This window comes from Littorina saxatilis, linkage group LG3 (assembly GCF_037325665.1).
Source record: "Littorina saxatilis isolate snail1 linkage group LG3, US_GU_Lsax_2.0, whole genome shotgun sequence".
Classification (NCBI taxonomy): Eukaryota; Metazoa; Mollusca; class Gastropoda; order Littorinimorpha; family Littorinidae; genus Littorina; species Littorina saxatilis.
Window position 1 is genome coordinate 34,920,115 of NC_090247.1, and position 20,499 is coordinate 34,940,613.

Here is a 20,499-nt window from a genome sequence, read left to right on the forward strand (position 1 = left end):
TGTTGAGCGAGAGGCATGAAGGGGGTGACTCTCGATGTGTGTGTGTGTGTTTAATATCTCTGTGCTTGAGCGTGTGTGTACCCCCCGCGGGTTAGGGGGAAGAATTTACCCGATGCTCCCCAGCATGTCGTAAGAGGCGACTAACGGATTCTGTTTCTCCTTTTACCCTTGTTAAGTGTTTCTTGTATAGAATATAGTCGATGTTTGTACAGATTTTAGTCAAGCAGTATGTAAGAAATGTTAAGTCCTTTGTACTGGAAACTTGCATTATCCCAGTAAGGTCATATATTGTACTACGTTGCAAGCCCCTGGAGCAAATTTTAGATTAGTGCTTTTGTGAACAAGAAACAATTAACAAGTGGCTCTATCCCATCCCCCCCCCCCCCCCCCCCCCCTTTCCCCGTCGCGATATAACCTTGAACGGTTGAAAACGACGTTAAACACCAAATAAAGAAAAAGCGTGTGTGTATGTGTTCATATGCGACTGGACGTATAGAAGCCGACGAGTACATTCTCGTTTGTCGCTCAGGCAGTTGCTGAGATTCACTGACGAAAGTGTATTATTGGAAGTTTAACGTTAGACTGCCTTTTTGACAACATTTCGTGCAGTGCTACACACGTGTGTACTAACAACCACAAGTGCAAGGTTGACTGCCTCTATCAGTTGGCTCACTCTTTCAAATCCATAACAGAACAAAACAATCATAATGAAAATGTCTTTACTTCAAAGATAACCTTGAACAAGTTTGCAGCATACTTTTATAAAATCGAAGAGCAAGCAACACAGGTGACAACAATGTAAATTGTATACAAATTGCACGCAGCAGTTTGGTTCTAATTGTGGCCTACGGTACAAGGAAAACCTGCATCAACAATGTTTTCATACCCACTATTTAGCGGCATTAATACCCCAGTCACACAGCACTACGTCCTTACCACGACCATACCGATCACGCCGATCTGAAAAAGTTATCAAATCGGGGCATATCGCCGTCAACATCCAGCACATGGCAAATTAAAAAAAAAAAAAACTACATCACAACTGTACTGCGCCACGACCCGGCTACGCTTGTTTTGTGCAGTTCACACACACACACCGGCACACGGCGCACTCTGGAACACGTGACAAGCTTTACAAGAAAAATGTTCATTCAAAATGAACAGCGTCGATGCAATGTCCACCAAAGATTTATTTTGGGAAGTGTTAAAGGTTAGGGTCAAAAGTTAATGAATTGCATGTTGTGCTGGATATATAAATTGTTTATTTCAGTCAATGCTTGATTCATAAGTACATTTTTCAGCATGGTGCATCTACAGGAGGGTGCTCCAACAATGATGCATAGTGCCAACATTTAGCGCAAACTTTTCACAACAGTGCATTATTACCACAAAGCGCATACAGCGATTATATAGTAGCAAGTTGCACTAAACATTTGAACAAAATGCATTTTGTTCAAATGTTAACAGCACAGCACCAAGTTTTGCATAAGTGCACAACAGCACTGACCATTTCACAAAAGTGCATTACAGCTGTGACAATTTTACAAAAGTGCATTGACCATTTCAGGCAGATGGCTAACATGCAGATTTCGCTTTTGTCTGTCTTTCTTTGAAAAGTAGGCATGTTCAAGATCGATGAAGTCATGAGCAATTGGGTTAGATGACAGAAAAGATTCAAAAACGTCAGATTCAGTTAGATGACAGAAAAGATTCAAAAACGTCAGATTCAGTGTTTTGGGCACTGTTGAACAGGAACATTCTCTCCTGTTCAACAAATGTGGGTTCAATTCAAAAGCAACATTGTCACAGATAGGCTAGTGTTACATTTCTGTAAAGTTTCAAAAACATCTTCCATGTTTTGGTTACTGTTGAACAGAGGCATATTTTCCTGTTCAAAAAAGTCTGACACAAATTGTCGTAGTTGTGGGTTAAGGTTCGATCTATACTGTCCTTCAAACGAGTCGTAGAACCGTCATTGTCACAGATAGTGTTACATTTCTGTTTTACATTCAAACGAGTCGTAGAAGTAGTAGTACATTTGCGTTTGGTTGTTTTTTCTTTTAGATTCCTGTCACTCATACTAGCAGTATTGATTGAGGTACATAAATCTGTTGATGTACAGGGATGACTTGTTTGTAATGAATCCTTGTTTCCTCCACATTGAGTTTGCATTGCAGTTGGACAGAAATGAACAGGTGTTAATTGATAAACACATTGATAATGGCTTTTGAGAAAATCAATCAATTCTGCAAAGGAATTAACTTGATGACATCAAAACTGCAGCGCCATTTGAAGAATGGTTACCATTTCTGTTTCTTTGATGGGAATCAAACAAATAAAAACATTGACTATCCAAGTTACCATGAATGGCAATAGTTGACTCCTGAAAAGTAGCAAGGATATAATTTGAGACGATAAACGCCTGATGCAATCCCTCCTCAAGGTCAGTCAACTCAAAACCTTCATCATTCGCAACATCAGTAGGCAACACAGCGGGATTCGTATGTCCAGAAATCATGTCGAAAAAATATTACATTCCAAAAGCATGTCCAACCACAGTTGTTGGCAAGTGTTCGTGTCCGAAGTAGCCTTCAGTGTGTGTATATGTATTCATGTGACAGAGAACGTGACCTCATTGTTCAATCCTCTCTCTCTCTTCTTTCTCATTCGAACGCACACACGCAAGAACGTAGCCTACGCACGCATGCACGCGCACGCACACACACACACACACACACACACACACACCCCGCTGACGCACACGGCAAACCACGCACACACACACTGACTGTCGGCAAGCATCTCTTTTTGTTTTCTTTGTTTTGGTTACTGTTGAACAGAGGCATATTTTCCTGTTCAAAAAAGTCTGACACAAATTGTCGTAGTTGTGGGTTAAGGTTCGATCTATACTGTCCTTCAAACGAGTCGTAGAACCGTCATTGTCACAGATAGTGTTACATTTCTGTTTTACATTCAAACGAGTCGTAGAAGTAGTAGTACATTTGCGTTTGGTTGTTTTTTCTTTTAGATTCCTGTCACTCATACTAGCAGTATTGATTGAGGTACATAAATCTGTTGATGTACAGGGATGACTTGTTTGTAATGAATCCTTGTTTCCTCCACATTGAGTTTGCATTGCAGTTGGACAGAAATGAACAGGTGTTAATTGATAAACACATTGATAATGGCTTTTGAGAAAATCAATCAATTCTGCAAAGGAATTAACTTGATGACATCAAAACTGCAGCGCCATTTGAAGAATGGTTACCATTTCTGTTTCTTTGATGGGAATCAAACAAATAAAAACATTGACTATCCAAGTTACCATGAATGGCAATAGTTGACTCCTGAAAAGTAGCAAGGATATAATTTGAGACGATAAACGCCTGATGCAATCCCTCCTCAAGGTCAGTCAACTCAAAACCTTCATCATTCGCAACATCAGTAGGCAACACAGCGGGATTCGTATGTCCAGAAATCATGTCGAAAAAATATTACATTTCAAAAGCATGTCCAACCACAGTTGTTGGCAAGTGTTCGTGTCCGAAGTAGCCTTCAGTGTGTGTATATGTATTCATGTGACAGAGAACGTGAGTCATTGTTCAATCCTCTCTCTCTCTTCTTTCTCATTCGAACGCACACACGCAAGAACGTAGCCTACGCACGCATGCACGCGCACGCACACACACACACACACACACACACACACACACACACACACACCCCGCTGACGCACACGGCAAACCACGCACACACACACTGACTGTCGGCAAGCATCTCTTTTTGTTTTCTTTACCTTTGTTTATTGTGTTTTCGATATTTGTGTTTATTTTTTGCTTGACTTATCTGTTTTATTTTAATGTTTGCTATCCACATCGTGTGATAAATGTTTCTTCTCAGTCTCCGAGTCAGTTTAGTTTCTGCACGCCGCTTTGGTACTCCTTGTTTTTCTTTCTGGTGTTTTGTGCGCGACTGATTTGCGGATTTATTTTTATTCCTTTCATATGCAGTTGAAGTGTTGTGGGTGTTATTGTCTGTATATGCTATGTTGCGTCTGTGTATGCCTGCAAGAATTTTGGGTGTAATGTGCCTGTGGTCTGCTCGCAGTCGAGCACAGAAAACATGGCGGCGCCCTGCAGGCAAATTCGTGGAAAGTCTTCCCGACCGCAGATACCAGCGTCGTCCGCGACGCTGGAAAAAGTAATGGTAGAGTGTACAACTCAGATGGTTTGACGAAATGAAAAAAAGGTAAATTTGACAGAAAAAAACATTCATTTTGCCACGTTCTTTTTGCCCCTTTCAACATTCTGTTTTCACCTTGCCAGGTTTTGGAGAAAGAATGTACTTCAAGATTAGAATTATGCATTTCACACAAAAAATGTATCTTGAGAATCATCGAAAATATCGAGCTATGTATTATTGTAGTTGTATCATTTCTTACACTGTGTCACGATCACGCACACAAGCTTACGCAAGCGTACCACCTTTGCAGACCTAGGCAAACAGAAGTTACAACACTAAATTTATTCACAAATACTTAACAAAAAATGTTGTCATCATTTTCACGAGTTTTCAGTCACAAACACCTGGGAAATAAATCTCATGTTCTCCATGCAATAACTCGAGGTGGTGAATGGGTTTGAGCTTTTAGGTGAAACGTGGATTGTCAAAGTAAAAGCCAATCAGGCTGTTTGTTTGATGTGTGGAACCATCGCGGCTTTGGATTTGTGTTTCCGAGGACGATTGTAAGCATTCACTCTCAAAAACCCAATCAATGTTGATAATTACCGCGGCGACTCATGGTCAATTTGCAACTTATCTCTGTAATCGCAAAATCCACAACGAAAAGTCATAAACACTTAAAAGAAAATAAATATGCTCAACACTTACTGAATTCACAAGTATGATCGCAGCTCTGTACATTTTCAGACTGGAAGAAAAGCGTCAACAAGCTACGTTTGACGTCACATACAAGTTTGATGTGTTATCTCGTGCTACTGTGACGATGCTTTGTGGCCAGGAGTTGGATTCTACAAATTCGTCTCCCTGTGGGTTATTGTGCATTTTGTTGCACAACCAAAATGATGACAAAAACGATGTTTGGTGGCTTGTTGTCAGACCAGCATTTTGTTGTTGGTCCTCGGGGAGCATATCGCCTTTTGTTTCATATTTATCAACCGCGGCTAGGTTACCTCAACCTTACACACAAAAAACGAAAAACACATCCCTCGACGATGCGGCGGCGGCGTGCCACAACTCCAGTCTTCCCCTCGGGCGAACTAAAGGCCTTGGACCTCCAACGACGAGCCTTGCTAGCTCTCGGACATGGAGCTGGCGAGTCCCACGTAGAGACAGGGAACGAAAGGAAGAAGAAAGCAATTGAAATAATTGTCAGTTCCAACATAACACCGAGGTTTAACATTTGACATTGTCATCATTTTCACGAGTTTTCATTCACAAGCACCTGGGAAATAAATCTCATGTTCCCCAGGCAATAAATCCCCGGTTACCATAGTTGCAGGAAGCAGGTTATACATGGATAATCAAAAGCAAACCCAATAGAAACGCTCGGGGATTCTTCGGCTCTTTTCATTGGTGTTTCCCCAGACCTAAACAGACGACACGACACTGCTTTGCAAAGTTCCAAAAACGAACTGGCAAACTGGCAAAAGTAAACAAAAAACAAAACTACTTCATAAAAGGTCATACATTCATCAAAAACAAATGAAACCTAGTGGCAATATGTTTCGTCTTCTTACAGAGTCATGGAGTGCGTGTATCTGTGTTTCGATACACAGATCGACGTTCGGAGAAACACGAACGTCAAGTTCAAGTAAAACGACCCCTGACACACACATTTTGACCCGTGCACAAGACGTTGTATCGATAAACGAAGCACAAATAAGAAACAATAATAAAAGCAAAGAAAATAGCAACAAGATATGCAAACATCTAACAAAGCCGAGCAAGCAGAATGACAGGTCTAATGAAAAACAAAGAGGTACTGAGTCGGAAACAAGATCGCGATTCTTTCCTTCGCTGCACGACGTAAATCTTCTGTGACCTTTGACCAAACGTAGCTTCCACATTCGATCACTCAGCTTAATATTTACAACAGAAAGCCGAGGGGGTGGAATACCGAGATGAACCTACAGAACTGTGCATCCTAAAACCTGACATATTCATCCCAACATTTAATGAACTCTTACTCAAAAACACAGAAAGTTGCTTTCACACGCCAGCTTTGATTGCCAGTGGTTATCAAACCGGGACTCGTGTGGTTATCAGCACGGAACCCGTGTTTCAAAGCATGGCTCCCTGGGTTGATTGTGCACTTATTTTCTCACTACCAAAATGATGACAAAAACGATGTTGGAAGGTTTGTTGACAGACCAGCTTTTTTGTCGGTCCTCGGGGGGCATATCGACTTTTGTTTCATATTTATTAACCGCGGCCTTCGGCCTTGGTCAACTTAAATATGAAACAAAAGACGATATGCTCCCCCTCGGACCGACAAAAAAGCTGGTCTGTCAACAACCCATCAAACATCTATCTATATATATATACGACTAGTGTCTGTGTGTCTGTGTGTCTGTCTGTGCGCGATGCACGGCCAAAGTTCTCGATGGATCTGCTTCAAATTTGGTGGGCTTATTCAGAGAGACCCCGGACACAACCTCATCGATGAGATATTTCAACACGTGCTCTCAGCGCGCAGCGCTGAACCGATTTTGGTTCCACCTCAGCTATTTTGGTTCCACCTCAGCTACCCGGGCCCCCATACCGACACACCATAGCCGCTACACCACATCACAACGCCAAAGTTCTCGGTGGATCTTTTTCAAATTTGGACACCGTATTCAGCTACACCCCGGACACAATATCATCGATGAGATATTTCAACACGTGCTCTCAGCGCGCAGCGCTGAACTGATTTGGGTTTTTGTGTTCATTTCACCATTATAAGTAACTCTTCCTTATCTTCTCCAGTGTTTGGCGTTTATCTCCCTTCCTTCGTGTGGCTTTCCCGTTTGTAACTTACTATTACTATTTTTAGAATGTCACTGCGCTGTCCACAACGCTTCCCTTGCACCCGTAAGTTGTTCTTACTGTCAAAGTGAAAAGGTCGAATCAATTTATAGCCACGCGAAAAATACACTCTCACCTATCTCTATATATTTATAGATACAGATATGCATATATATATACGGCTTCTCTGTGTGTGTGTGTGTTTGTGTGTGTGTGTGGGCAAAAACCTGTGTATTGTAGAGTTCTGTTTGTGATGTGGTCTAGCGACTTTTGTCTGTCTGTATGTTCTGGCATGTGAGAAGCCACATCAGATAATATAGGGCTAAGAAATAAGCTCTAAAATTCTCAATCCCGTTTGACAGGACTTCGCCTTCAAAGGTGATTGTGGTGAACCGCAACGCTGTCTGTCTCTGTCTCGCGCCGTTCACCCCAAATTCCCGTTTCTGAGTTGCTATTTATAGAATGTCACTGCGCTGTCCAGAACGCTTCCCTCGCACCCGTAAGTTGTTCTTACTGTCAAAGTGAAAAGGTCGAATCAATTTATAGCCACGCAAAAAATACACTCTCACCTATCTCTATACTGTATATTTATAGATATAGATATACATATATATATATACGGCTTCTCTGTGTGTGTGTTTGTGTGTGTGTGTGTGGGCAAAAACCTGTGGATTGTAGAGTTCTGTTTGTGATGGGGTCTAGCGGCTTTTGTCTGTCTGTATGTTCTGGCATTTGAGAAGCCACAACAGATAATATAGGGCTAAGAAATAAGCACTAAAATTCTCAATCCCGTTTGACAGGACTTCGCCTGCAAAGGTGATTGTGATGAACCGCCACGCTGTCTGTCTCTGTCTCGCGATTCACCCCGGCGAAGCCGGGTATTCCTCTAGTCTTATAGAGACAATGACAAAAGGTGACGTTTTCATGTCAGTATGTCCCAAATGACATCACCAGTACATTTTTCATTCTATCTAATCTGTTTTCGTTCTATTTTTTCTAATAACATGCGTTAACAATTGATTGCCAACTGGAATGGAAGAGCACAAAAAGTGTAACTTGATATGTAGTTTCTCTAGAGGGAAAAACATCTTCCACTTTCATGTCAGTGTGTCCCATGCAACATACATTTGCCAAACAGCTATGTGTAAGTAGATTATTTGTTAGTGGTATAGAAAATACTGATCAACAATCAAAGTCAGTTTTCACATTCATTTTCTACCTATTTCTTATTTGTTTATTCTTTTGGCAATGGTGAAATGTCAGCAATCGTGTGTCATTCGGGACAGTAGACATGACACCTGACCTTTTGTCACTGTCTCTATAATGTTTCGACTAAAATCTCCGTTCCATACATCTCTTTAACATTTCAGAAAAGTTTACAAAGACGGTTTCTGCAATTTATCTAAGCACAAAAAACAAGGCTTATCAAACAATCATGTCTTCCTAAATCTAATTCACCCAAACGGCTTATGATGTGCTACACATACGTCTGCTCTGTCCTGTAGCTATCGTGGTCTGCCCACAGGCAGGTAAAATACAATGCCTCAACAACTCCCCACCCGATCAAGAAAAACGTACACGTATAGCACGTGAAGTGGGATACACGGAGAGAACGACAAGTCTGACCCCCAAGAACACAACAACTGTTTTAAAAAGAAACTGATCGTTCACCTGTGCCAGGTGAAATCCGTGCACCATGCCTCGCACTCAAAAATACAGCATACATTTGCCTCCAATTAAAGCTGTAGTCTATTTACACGGACCGTGACACACTGTGACCATTGATCAATCTTGACCAGTACCGAAGAAGCTAAGTAGTCATATAAAAGTGGGTGTCAAAGGGTTTTGCGTCAGATGGCCAGATAACTTTTTACAAACATATCTACAGTCTTTCAATTGTTAACTATGATGTTTTAATGGGCACAGTCGTGATTTTCGAGCTTGGGCACAAAAAAGTGATCTAAATTAGTTCCTTTGTTTGATCTTTCTTCAAGTGCTTGCGATCTCGTATGTGTGAGATTGCCTGTTCTTTTTTCGAATAAAATACCATGGGAGAGTAAGCAAGCTGCATAACACAGTAAAACCTCCTATACTAAGAAACACATGGCGCACCAAGCTGAGAGTGCATACACATTCACGCCCATTGTCTACCAACGAAACGCATCGAGATTCAGCGTACGCTTTCGATTCGTTGTCGGTGCTATACGCGATGCACATATACGAGGAAACATTTGTCACACCAAATAGGTGGGTATGGATCACCAAACTCATACCAACACGAAGAACGGGAGCACAGGTAGTTTTGGGCGAGCAATAGGAGATATTTGAGCTGGATTTATTGTAAATGGCTGTCATTAGGAGTTCATCGTGCTCACAAGATCTGATTGACAAAACATCATTTTCAAATGTTTGGGAGTATTTTAAATTGTACACACAAGTTAGGTCAAGACCCCGTTCAACATTAACGCGGGATCCGTTGTGTTTCTCCGGTTTCTCTAAAAATCTTGCTGGGGAAAACTTAATGCGTTCCTGGCTCTCTGACCATTTTCCTGAAGCCTTCTTGTCATCTTTAGGTTCGTAAAAAGTGACACATTCATAGTATCCGAAGTCAGCGAAGTCGAAACCAACCAAGGTGAGTGCCAACCACATCGACGGACTCTTTCCTCTGCTTATGTTGCCTGAAATGTAAAACCTGTTTGGTGAATACCTGGACGTCAAGAACTTTAAAGGTTCTGAATTTCCAGCACTGTCCATAGTGGCTAAACTGGCATTTCTGTTTGCATTGAACAGATAAAGTGCATAAAATGAATGAACAGTCTCTGCTTTCATGCGTTCCGTGGTGCACACTAAAGAGACGTCCTCGGTCAGTTTGGGACTGAGCATTTGGACATGATTTGTAAGAGCTGGATTTTCAGTACAATCAGTTTCCATCAGAACGAAAAGGGCTACCATCAGTAAGGTTTTCAAGCTTGGATATCTGTCTGCCATCGTAAACTGAAACATACAAGCAGAGAGATTAGCCGTGTCCCCGTGTGTGTGAGTGTGGGTGTGGGGGTGTTTATGTGTGTGTGTTTGAGTGTGTGTATGTGTGTGTGGGTGTGGGGGGTTGGGGTGTTTATGTGTGTTTATGTGCCTGTGTGTGTGTTTGAGTGTGTGTGTGAGTGTGGGTGTGGGGTGGTGGGGGGTGTTTATGTGTGTGTTTATGTGCCTGTGTGTGTGTTTGAGTGTGTACATGTGTGTGTGTGTGAGTGTGGGGGTGTTTATGTGTGTATTTATGTGCCTGTGTGTGTGTGTGTGTGTGTGTGTGTGTGTTTATGTGCCTGTGTGTGTGTATGTGTGTGTGTGTGTATTTATGTGCCTGTGTGTGTGTGTGTCTGTCTGTGTGTGTGTGTGTGTGTGTGTGTGTGTGTGTGTGTGTGTGTGTGTGGAGCGATTCCCTAAAAAAATACCAGACAGATCTCCATGAAAATGTTGTTCTCATTTTTTCGATAAATGTCTTTAATGACGTCATTTGCTACTTTTTTTCTAAATGAGAAGGCACTGTGGTTGCTGCAGTTTTTATTTACCCGGGCTATAGAATTGCATTTTTTCTTGAAATCTTTAAAACTGTTTAATTAATTTGTTAATCATACTTTTGATTATAATCAAAATTGCAATAATAGACACAAACATGGTTTCATTGCATGCTAAATATTTTCATGAATTCAAAAAATATAGATATTTGGTGTTTGTTTTGATCTTGTGCTCCAAACAATACAAATCCGTTGTAAGCAAATTAGGTTCCCTAGGTACACAATACCGAGACAGCGCCGGGTTTCCGTCGGCCAGGACTTAGCATCGGTAACGAATTTTTAGTTCAGTGTTGATGTTTAGGCCGACCGAATGACTAAACGTTTTGATAGTGCTTTACGCGACTCGTTTTAATTTCTCTAAGCAAACCCATGTCTTTTGGGGACACATGCCCACCACTGCAAACTGAAACACAAGCTTGGGGCAGAGTGCTGGAATTAATGCGTTTTGAGTCAAACACAGCTCCTTGTCAATCCTCGGGAACCATGTCTTAAACCGTATGAAACAGAAAAGCATCGGCTGCGTTTGGACTTGTTTCCGAATTGTCAGAAGTTAAATTAGCAAACTATTAAACTAATTGTTAAGCTATTAAGCTGAAGTACAATCCCAAAGTCCAAACGACTGAGTAAGTATTGTTTTATCAAAATGTCAATCAATAAGACTGAAAAATGATGTCACCACAGTAAGTACTGCCTTAGCTTCTTTAAAAACTAGGGTATGACTTTATCAAAGACGATTATCGCACAAATGAGGAAATGTTCTGGGATATCGTGAAATAATTCAAATGTAAATAAGACAACGATCTATCCAGTAGTTTTCTGAGAATTGCTCCACAAACACACACACACACACACACACACACAAACACACACACACGTACACACACACACACCACACACACAAATTCATCATCACCCTCATCTCAACTCCCAGTCTACCTGAATACACCGAACTAAAACGTTAAATAGCTGTAAAAAAAAAATTATAAAAATAAATTTAAATTTAAACAAGAAGGGCAAAGCCCATTCGACTCACATGCTTGACCTTGACCTTTACATGACCTTGACCTTCAGGGTCAAGGTCAAATAACTAAACCTAGCAATGACATCATACACTAAGAACTGCTTTACACATTTTTCCTACCAAAATACATGTGACCTTGACCCAAGGTCAAGGTCATCCAAGGTCATGCAACACAAAGCTGTTAATTCAAGACATAGGAAGTACAATGGTGCTTATTGGCTCTTTCTACCATGAGATATGGTCACTTTTAGTGGTTCACTACCTTATTTTGGTCACATTTCATAAGGGTCAAAGTGACCTTGACCTTGATCATATGTGACCAAATGTGTCTCATGATGAAAGCATAACATGTGCCCCACATAATTTTTAAGTTTGAAACAGTTATCTTCCATAGTTCAGGGTCAAGGTCACTTCAAAATATGTATACAATCCAACTTTGAAGAGCTCCTGTGACCTTGACCTTGAAGCAAGGTAAACCAAACTGGTATCAAAAGATGGGGCTTACTTTGCCCTATATATCATATATAGGTGAGGTATTCAATCTCAAAAACTTCAGAGAAAATGGGAAAAATAGCTGTTTTTTAGACAACATTTATGGCCCCTGCGACCTTGACCTTGAAGCAAGGTCAAGATGCTATGTATGTTTTTTGGGGCCTTGTCATCATACACCATCTTGCCAAATTTGGTACTGATAGACTGAATAGTGTCCAAGAAATATCCAACGTTAAAAGTTTTCCGGACGGACGTCCGGACGTCCGTCCGGACGGGGGGGACGGACGGACGGACGACTCGGGTGAGTACATAGACTCACTTTTGCTTCGCATTTGAGTCAAAAAAGAATAATCTTTTCACTAATAGCGATATAGAACTAAAGGGAAAAGGTAATGTTACAATAAACGTCATCTTCAGCATCATCGTCATCATCATCATCATCATCATCATCATCATCATCATCATCATCATCATCATCATCATCAATCATCATCAATCATCATCATCATCATCATCATCAACAACAACAACTACTGACCTATTTCGCGCTCCTTTCTTTTGAAAACCAGTAGTTCAAAGGATATAATTTGTTCACGGACGACTGACCAACAGCGATCTGAAACGAATTAGGTACAGATGTTAAAACGATTAAGATTGAAACTGATTCATAGCTGTACAATATAAGATCTTCAAACCACTTTTACTTCTGACACAGGAAAAAAAAACTGCTCAGAATCGTCGGAAGCAGTTACTCTCTGATTGCAAAATAATGTAGCTTCACGCTAAAAAAGAAAATGGGGGGGCAAAATCGGTTAACACGATCGTCTTATTGAACGGGCTGTGCTAACACGTTTACCCCGCCAACGTCAAGTATAATCGATAATAAACGCACAATGCGTTCTCCCCCCCCCCCCCCCCCCCCCCCATGAAAATAGAAGACCCGAGTTTCACGCCGGATATAGTTATATCGTGTTTTGTTGGCACAACACAAAAGTTACGGTTGGCATAACACGAAGAAGGGTCGTAGGTCCAGAAATATCATGTAAACAGCTTCCCCCCCCCCCCCCACACACACACACACACCACACACACACACAAATTCATCATCACCCTCGTCTCAACTCCCAGTCTACCTGAATACACCGAACTACCCCGCCAACGTCAAGTATAATCGATAATAAACGCACAATGCGTTCTCTCTCTCCCCCCCCCCCCCCCCCCCCCCCCCCGGATATAGTTACATCGTGTTTTGTTGGCACAACACAAAAGTTACGGTTGGCATAACACGAAGAAGGGTCGTAGGTCCAGAAATATCATGTAAACAGCTTCCCAAAATGCATGATGTTACTAAAGTTGGGGTCTAACATGTGCCTCATGTATTCCTCTTTTTGCTGAATTAAAGTGATCATTGTAATATAGCTCACAGTGCCCGTATTCAAAGACTTCTTGAAATATTTTGCTTTGAGAAACCAAAACCTTGCATTCAAAGCTATTTTTATTGATATGAAATGCATCCAAACACACACTTCGTGTAATAGAGACGTGGACTAGCTTATGCTTAGTTCATCTTGTGATTTTGGTTGAGCTGTGTGTAAAAATGACGCATATAGATCAATTCAAAGTTATGTACTACAAAACGTCATAAAACCTGAATGGTTTAATTAAGACACAAGAAAACGGCCGAACCACATATTCCTTAATTGATACATTGACATTACAGCATGTGCAAACTGCATACGTGGGACGCGTGCAAAGGTCAAACGTCACAATATTCCACAAAAAGTACGTACCTGAGAGAGTTGATGATGCTGAAGCAACGGTTAAAATCGCATTTAAGCAAATGTCGTGGATTCAAAGAAAAAAATATACTGAACAATCTTCATTTACCAAAAGTTAAGAGCAGGATGTTTGGCGCCTCTCTGAGCAACAAATATACAGCCACCAACCTCAAGTTTTGCCCACGAGCTAATGCGAACCGTAACTTTTGTGTTGTGCAAACAAAACACGATCTAATTATTTATCCGGCGTGATTTTGGTATACGCTGCGTGATTGTCTACATGAACGGCTTTTCCCAAAATTATTCAAGGCTACTACAGCTCAACCACAATGGTAAACATTGCAGCACATTCTTAACCCGTATTTATTGAATAACACATGTAGACCTGCAATATTGTTTTCAATAGTGAAAAAAATAATATTTAAACCGTAAAAAAACCCATTGGACTCGGAACTGCCATTCGTGTCACTTTCACAGATTTACGCCTGATATATCGAATGAAAACATCGGTGCGCACGCCGGATAAATAGTTACAGCGTGTTTTGCTAGCAAAACACAAAAGCTACGGTCCTCATAACATGAAGAATGGTATAGAAGTTCTAGAAATATCCCTTTAGCAGCTTCCCAAAATGCATGATGCAACTAAAGTTGGTGTCAAACATGTACCTCATATATTCCTCTTTAAGTTGCTGCAGTAAAGTGATCATTGAAAATATAGCTCACATGCAGTTCCCTCAGACATTAATAGAACACACCTGAAGGGTCTGACTAATTACTACGCGACCGCACGCGACCACACGCGACCTTGCACTACCTTGCGCGACCTCAAACTAAAGCATGTACATGTAATATTTTTTATATATATAGTATCTTCACAGCAATGTCTGACTTTATACCAAGTTTTAAGTCAAAGAAATTAAAAATAACGGAGTCATAATGTATTTTGCGACGAGCTATCGAGCGAAAGTGAAAGCATCGTGCTTCAGCATCCAAACGGCAAACGGCGTTCTCGGATTCCTGAAAAGAAACCTACGCACAACCAACAAGAAGACCAAGTCCAACGCATACTTCACGCTCGTACGACCACACTTAGAGTATTGTAGTGCAGTTTGGAACCCGCACACCGTAGAGATGACCAAAAAGGTAGAACAGATTCAACGTAGGGCAGCAAGGTATGTGACACACGATTATAGCTATGAAAGTAGTGTCAGTTCCATGTTGCAGTCACTCGGATGGGAAACCCTAGAAAGTAGGCGCACCAAGACCCAACTCACAATGCTCCACAAAATCATCAACAACCTGGTAGATATTCCCCCAGACCCTACCTCACCCCTGGCACTGGCAGAACTCGATCCAACCACAACCTTAAACTTCGCCAAATTTCCGCCCGTACAAACTATTTTAAATACAGCTTCTTCCCGCGTACCATCCCCGTGTGGAATTCCCTCCCGGCAGCTGCTGCCGAGGCTCCCTCTCTGGTATCTTTCAGAGGGGAGCTCTCCAAACTCTCATTCTAACTCCTCCCCACTCCTTATTTTGTTTCAAAGTTAGAGTAGGGTCTCAGTTATATTCAGTTCCTCCTTGATCGTTTTGTTTCGTTTGACTACTTCCTTTATGCTTAAGTCTTTTCTATCCTCAGTTACTTTAGATTTTTTCTCCGTCTTTGTCCTCTTAAAGAGCGCTAGTCACTAAAAGTCAGCAATTGACGACGTGACGAAAATATTCTGAAAATTCTGAAAATCAGCGTCCGTCCGCCCGAGGCAGTTAAACATTCAAAACTAAAGCTCTTTGCGGACGATAGCCTGCTGTATAAAAAAGTAACAAAGCAGCAAGATCCACTCCTCCTTCAAGAAGATCTGAACGCACTCCAAAATTGGGAACAGAAATGGCAAATGGAGTTTAACCCGAGCAAATGCAACATCATCCGCATACTTCCCAGCAAGAATAAGCCGCCGATATTGTCCACCTACCACCTACATGGACAGACTCTCGAAACTACCAAGGAGAGCAAATACTTAGGAGTCACCATCACCGAAAACCTATCTTGGACCAATCACATCAAGAACGTGACCGCCAAAGGAAACAGAACCGTGGGATTTCTCAGAAGAAACTTCAAAGAATGCACGATGAAGGTGAAGTCAGCTACCTACACAACCATGGTTCGTCCCACGCTCGAATACGCGTCAACAGTGTGGGACCCACATCAGGAAAATGACAAGCAGGCATTAGAAATGGTCCAGAGAAGAGCAGCCAGATACGCCCATAACAACTACTTCGAAAAAACGCCTGGCGTAGTTACCAACATGCTGAACAACCTAGGATGGGAAACTCTGGAAAATAGACGAGAAAACAATCGCCTCATGATGCTGTACAAAATCAAGCACAAGATGGTCGGCATAGATGAAAAGAACTATCTCCATAGCTCCGACGCAAGAACAAGAGGAGATGGGCTGAGGCAGCAACAGGACTTCCATAAAGCCATATGCAACACCTTTTTCCCACGGACTATCTCCAACTGGAACCATCTTCCCACGACGACGACATCAGCCCCAAGCCTTGAGTCGTTCCGCTCACGTCTCCGCGGTAGCAGTCCCCTGCAACCGCCAGTGGGCAACCCCTAATCCCTCAACCCCTGTACATAGTTTTAAACGCCTCCCAACCTATCCAGTTCCTGCCCTTTCTCAGTGCTGGTTTTTTTAAATTGTCATCCCGATTCCAAGAGGCACACACCGCATCCGGAATCGACAAGTGACATCAACGCGGGACCACTTACGTTTATCAAATAAACCCGGTCCCAACGGAGAGAAGAAGAAGAAGAAGAACGCAGGCTCAATGCGAACATGGTCGGACGCAGATATCCGATGCTTGCACTTTTGCTCGCTAGCTCTTCGAAAATACATCATAACTTCCTTATGTTTTATATGTCTGACTTAAAACTTAGTACAAAGTATGATAATGTTGTGAAGATACTAGATATATAAATATATTACATGAACATTATTTAGTTTGAGGTTGATCCTACGTTCTTAAATCAATGCGAACATGGACGCTGAACCACGATGATTTCACTTTCGCTTGATAGCTCGTCGCAAAATAATAATAATAATAATAATAAAGTGTATTTATATTGCGCCTATCCCTTACAAAAAACAAAAATATTTGGCTCTAAGCGCATTACAACATGTGAAGGACTTGGTACAATCAAGTCTGACAAGTACAACAGCACAATATACAGTCGGTCTCTTAGGTAAAAGCAGCTTCGACAGTTAAACACTTCTACTAAAAGATCCTCTAACAATTTACAAACATAGTTAAAGAACATCGAGTTAATAGGAATTAAAAAAAAAAAAGGTTCTTATAATAAAACTATCTAGCGAACGACGAAGAAGAAGAAGAATAAAACTATCAATACATTATAACTCCGTTATTTTTAATTTTTTTGACTTAAAACTTGGTATAAAGTCAGATAATGTTGTGAAGATACTATATATTGTAATATTTTACACGGGTTTTACGGGATACCCATAGTGTGCCCTTGGCAAGTATGGCCGTCCGTCCCTAGCGGCCATTATCTACTGGGACGGCAAGCTAAGCACGGGCGACCATGTTCTACCCAAGTGACTTACTTGATACGGGGATCCCTTTCGGGGCGACGTAACGTCTGTGTGGTTCTGATTTCTCTGATTAACTGCGCCTACCCGCCGGTCGAGAATCCGCACGTCACTTCCACTGCGTCATAATCATTCCTTCGGCCTATATTAGTTACGTCAGCTGTCTTGGCATGACAACCCTTCCGATAGTCACGGTTTCTCTTACATTCCACGTGTTTGATGTTCTTTAATTTCTTTCTTTCTTTGTTGTTCATTTATTCATTTACATTTTCTTTTCATTTGTAACCCCGTGAACAACCATAATTATATATGGAACTGAGTGAAATGGAAATGAAGTGATACTCCTTCATGAATTTACGTCACAAGCTTACGAAAACAAACACAGTCGACGTCACCCAAACCAAGACTACGAGACTGGAGTTCCGCAATGCTTATGATCCTGGGTTGACCAAGACTACACCAACAGTACAAACGCTATATTGAAAATCGAACGTACTCGGCAGTTTACAAGACTTCACGATTTGGACCAAAAAATGTCTGAAACAGAAAGCACAGAATCTAGCGAAGATTCTTCAAGAGCAAAGAATAATAAATCCGATAACAAAATCGCACCTTGCAAAAGCAAACTGAACATTATAGTCTCTACGATCAGCGCTAGCGATCTACGAGAGGATCTAGTGATGACCGCATGTGGTACGACGCATGCGTAAATTTCACCGGATTTTATCCGAGAAAATCACATGCAAATAGAACAGTGTACCGGGAAACAAAGAAACCCTAATCGAATTGTAGAAAATGAACATTTATTTCTGAAAAACGCCGAAGTTGTCAATGTTCTGCCTCACAGACGGCTACGTGGCCTCTGTAGAACGAACGACTGCTACCAAACGAAAGAGAAAACAAAAAATAGATCCAGACAGATCTAAGATCAAAGCATACCTCGTTTCAAAGTAAATCTACAGCAAACAGGCAGGGTTAACACTATTGTGACTAGCACTGCCACGGCGTTTACGTCCTGCCTGCCCAAGCTTGCCACCAAGAAACTTCCCAAAAATCAGTAACTGTAAAGAAATCTGTCTAGCAAGCTTGAATTAAGTCCAATCACCACCAAATGTTGTGTACTAATTCAAAAATGGATGCCCAGTTCAGTCGTGCTATTTATAAGTTTGTCACGCAATTTGTTTTAGCAAAGGGGGGTGAAAGGGGGGTGAAAGGGGGATAATTTGTGTTTTTTAACGTTTTTTTGTGTGTTTTATTTTCTACTGCTTTTTTTAAAAGTTATTTTTTAACAGAAAGTATCATAAATAATGTTATAACCAAACAAGGTGTAAAACCTATGAATTAGCTGAAATATTGTTAACATTGTACACAGAAATAAGGAGACAGTACAAAGAAAAAAACAAGCAAATCACGCATTCACTCACAGCATCCTGACTCAAATGAAACAAAACTGTAGATCTAACACTCACCAAATGATGTCTAGGTAATCCATATTGAATATAAGTCACATTTTCACAACAAAGTACCAACTGTACACCTATGAACAATTCCAAAAGGATTTGAAGGCTCCAGCCATCCATTGTTATCAGTGCTGCCACGCCCCCATAGCTCATGCACGATTCCGAGATGAGTTGTTCTTCGCTAATGGTGACTGCGGTGGGTGACATCAAGTAAAATCAATTTTTTAAATTACGGGGAATGATGGTGACAAAATAAGATAATTACTGCATTCTACTGATGTAGCAGTATCAACAAAATCACCATGAAGGAAAATAATATGACAGAAGTAGCACTTATTCCTGCTTGTTTTCGTTTTTTATTCACAAAATGGCGGCCAAAACGTGGAATGACAGACCCCTGCCATGTTCACAACACATTTCAAACCGACAGCTGCTCTAGAAAGGATAACTGTTATCATTCAACGATAACTTATACTTGGATTAAACTGCACAAAATCTTATTTGGACAACTGACCCTCTCCTGCTCGCGTGCTGCGTCCGATAAAAAACTGGTAACCTTCGAATGCGCGGCGTCACAAATCCGATCCACTGAAGAAAGACAATTTGCCGGCCTGAGCGCCAGGAAGGCAAACACACATTTTTATTTTCAAATCATGGCATCATTATCGATAGATGAAGATATTTGGTCGCGTGAATATACATCCGTGTACCTCGCAACGGTGACTTTCGTATCTGCCGTCACAAATGTTCGCCAGGTTACCCCGATTTTCATTTCTTCGCTCGCGCAGTTGAGCATGGATTGTTCTCGTGCGGCCTCAGTCCGGAAGACGGCAGGGTAAACACACAAATAGTGATGATGTCCCGAGCTTTGTGTACTACATAGAAAAGTTTGCGTACGGCAAAATTGATGACGTGTCACAGAAGCGAGGTAACTCTGTTCGCAGGTTACTTTCACGCGAAATGTCTCTGTGCCACCGCGGTTTCGTCCTGAAAATCAACCGTATCGCATTGATTTTGCGAAAACTGAAAGTGCAGGTAAGTTGCACAAGTTTCCTTAATGCTTACTTCGTAAAATTATTGATGTTAAAGTTGATAGTATGGTTATTTTAGAGCACAGGACTTAAAAATTATCGGGAGCTATGCAGCGACCGGCCATTCTCGAATGGTTTCATTCGTACGCAGGTGACCACAGATAATAGTTCTGCGAAGTTTAGGTGGCACTCTTCGCTGTTTTTTGGCAATACAGTTGCAGAACTGTTTGTGTTGGTATTGTCTCCTTTATAACATTCATTTGTAGCATAATTTGATTGATTGCACCAGTACAGCGTAATACATGCACAAGTATTGGCAATTTGGTGTCGCGTGATTTGCAGGTTACCTCTTTCTGTTTTGATACATTTGAGCAGTAGTTTGCATTTGATTCTAATAATCTGTAGGTATTCCAAGTTACACCCTTTTAAACAATCACTGACCAAAATATCCCTGCCCTGCTGTAAGCAGTTGTGTTGCCACAAAAAGATCAAACTACAAGGTAAC

General features: G+C 41.3%; 1 long non-coding RNA gene across 2 annotated transcripts in view; it reads right to left on the reverse strand.

Moving 5' to 3' along the window:
• Window positions 1–20,499, reverse strand: part of LOC138962240 (uncharacterized) — a 179,686-nt gene that overhangs the window by 156,783 nt on the left and 2,404 nt on the right. The window contains exons 1-2 of one of the 2 annotated variants that reach the window (XR_011454451.1): window positions 17,519–19,106; window positions 12,653–12,730 (exon numbers count right to left, since the gene is read on the reverse strand). This is a non-coding gene — a long non-coding RNA (uncharacterized lncRNA). Of the gene's footprint in view, window positions 1–12,652; window positions 12,731–17,518; window positions 19,107–20,499 lie in introns of those variants that run through there. The other variant, XR_011454452.1, reaches the window with a different exon arrangement.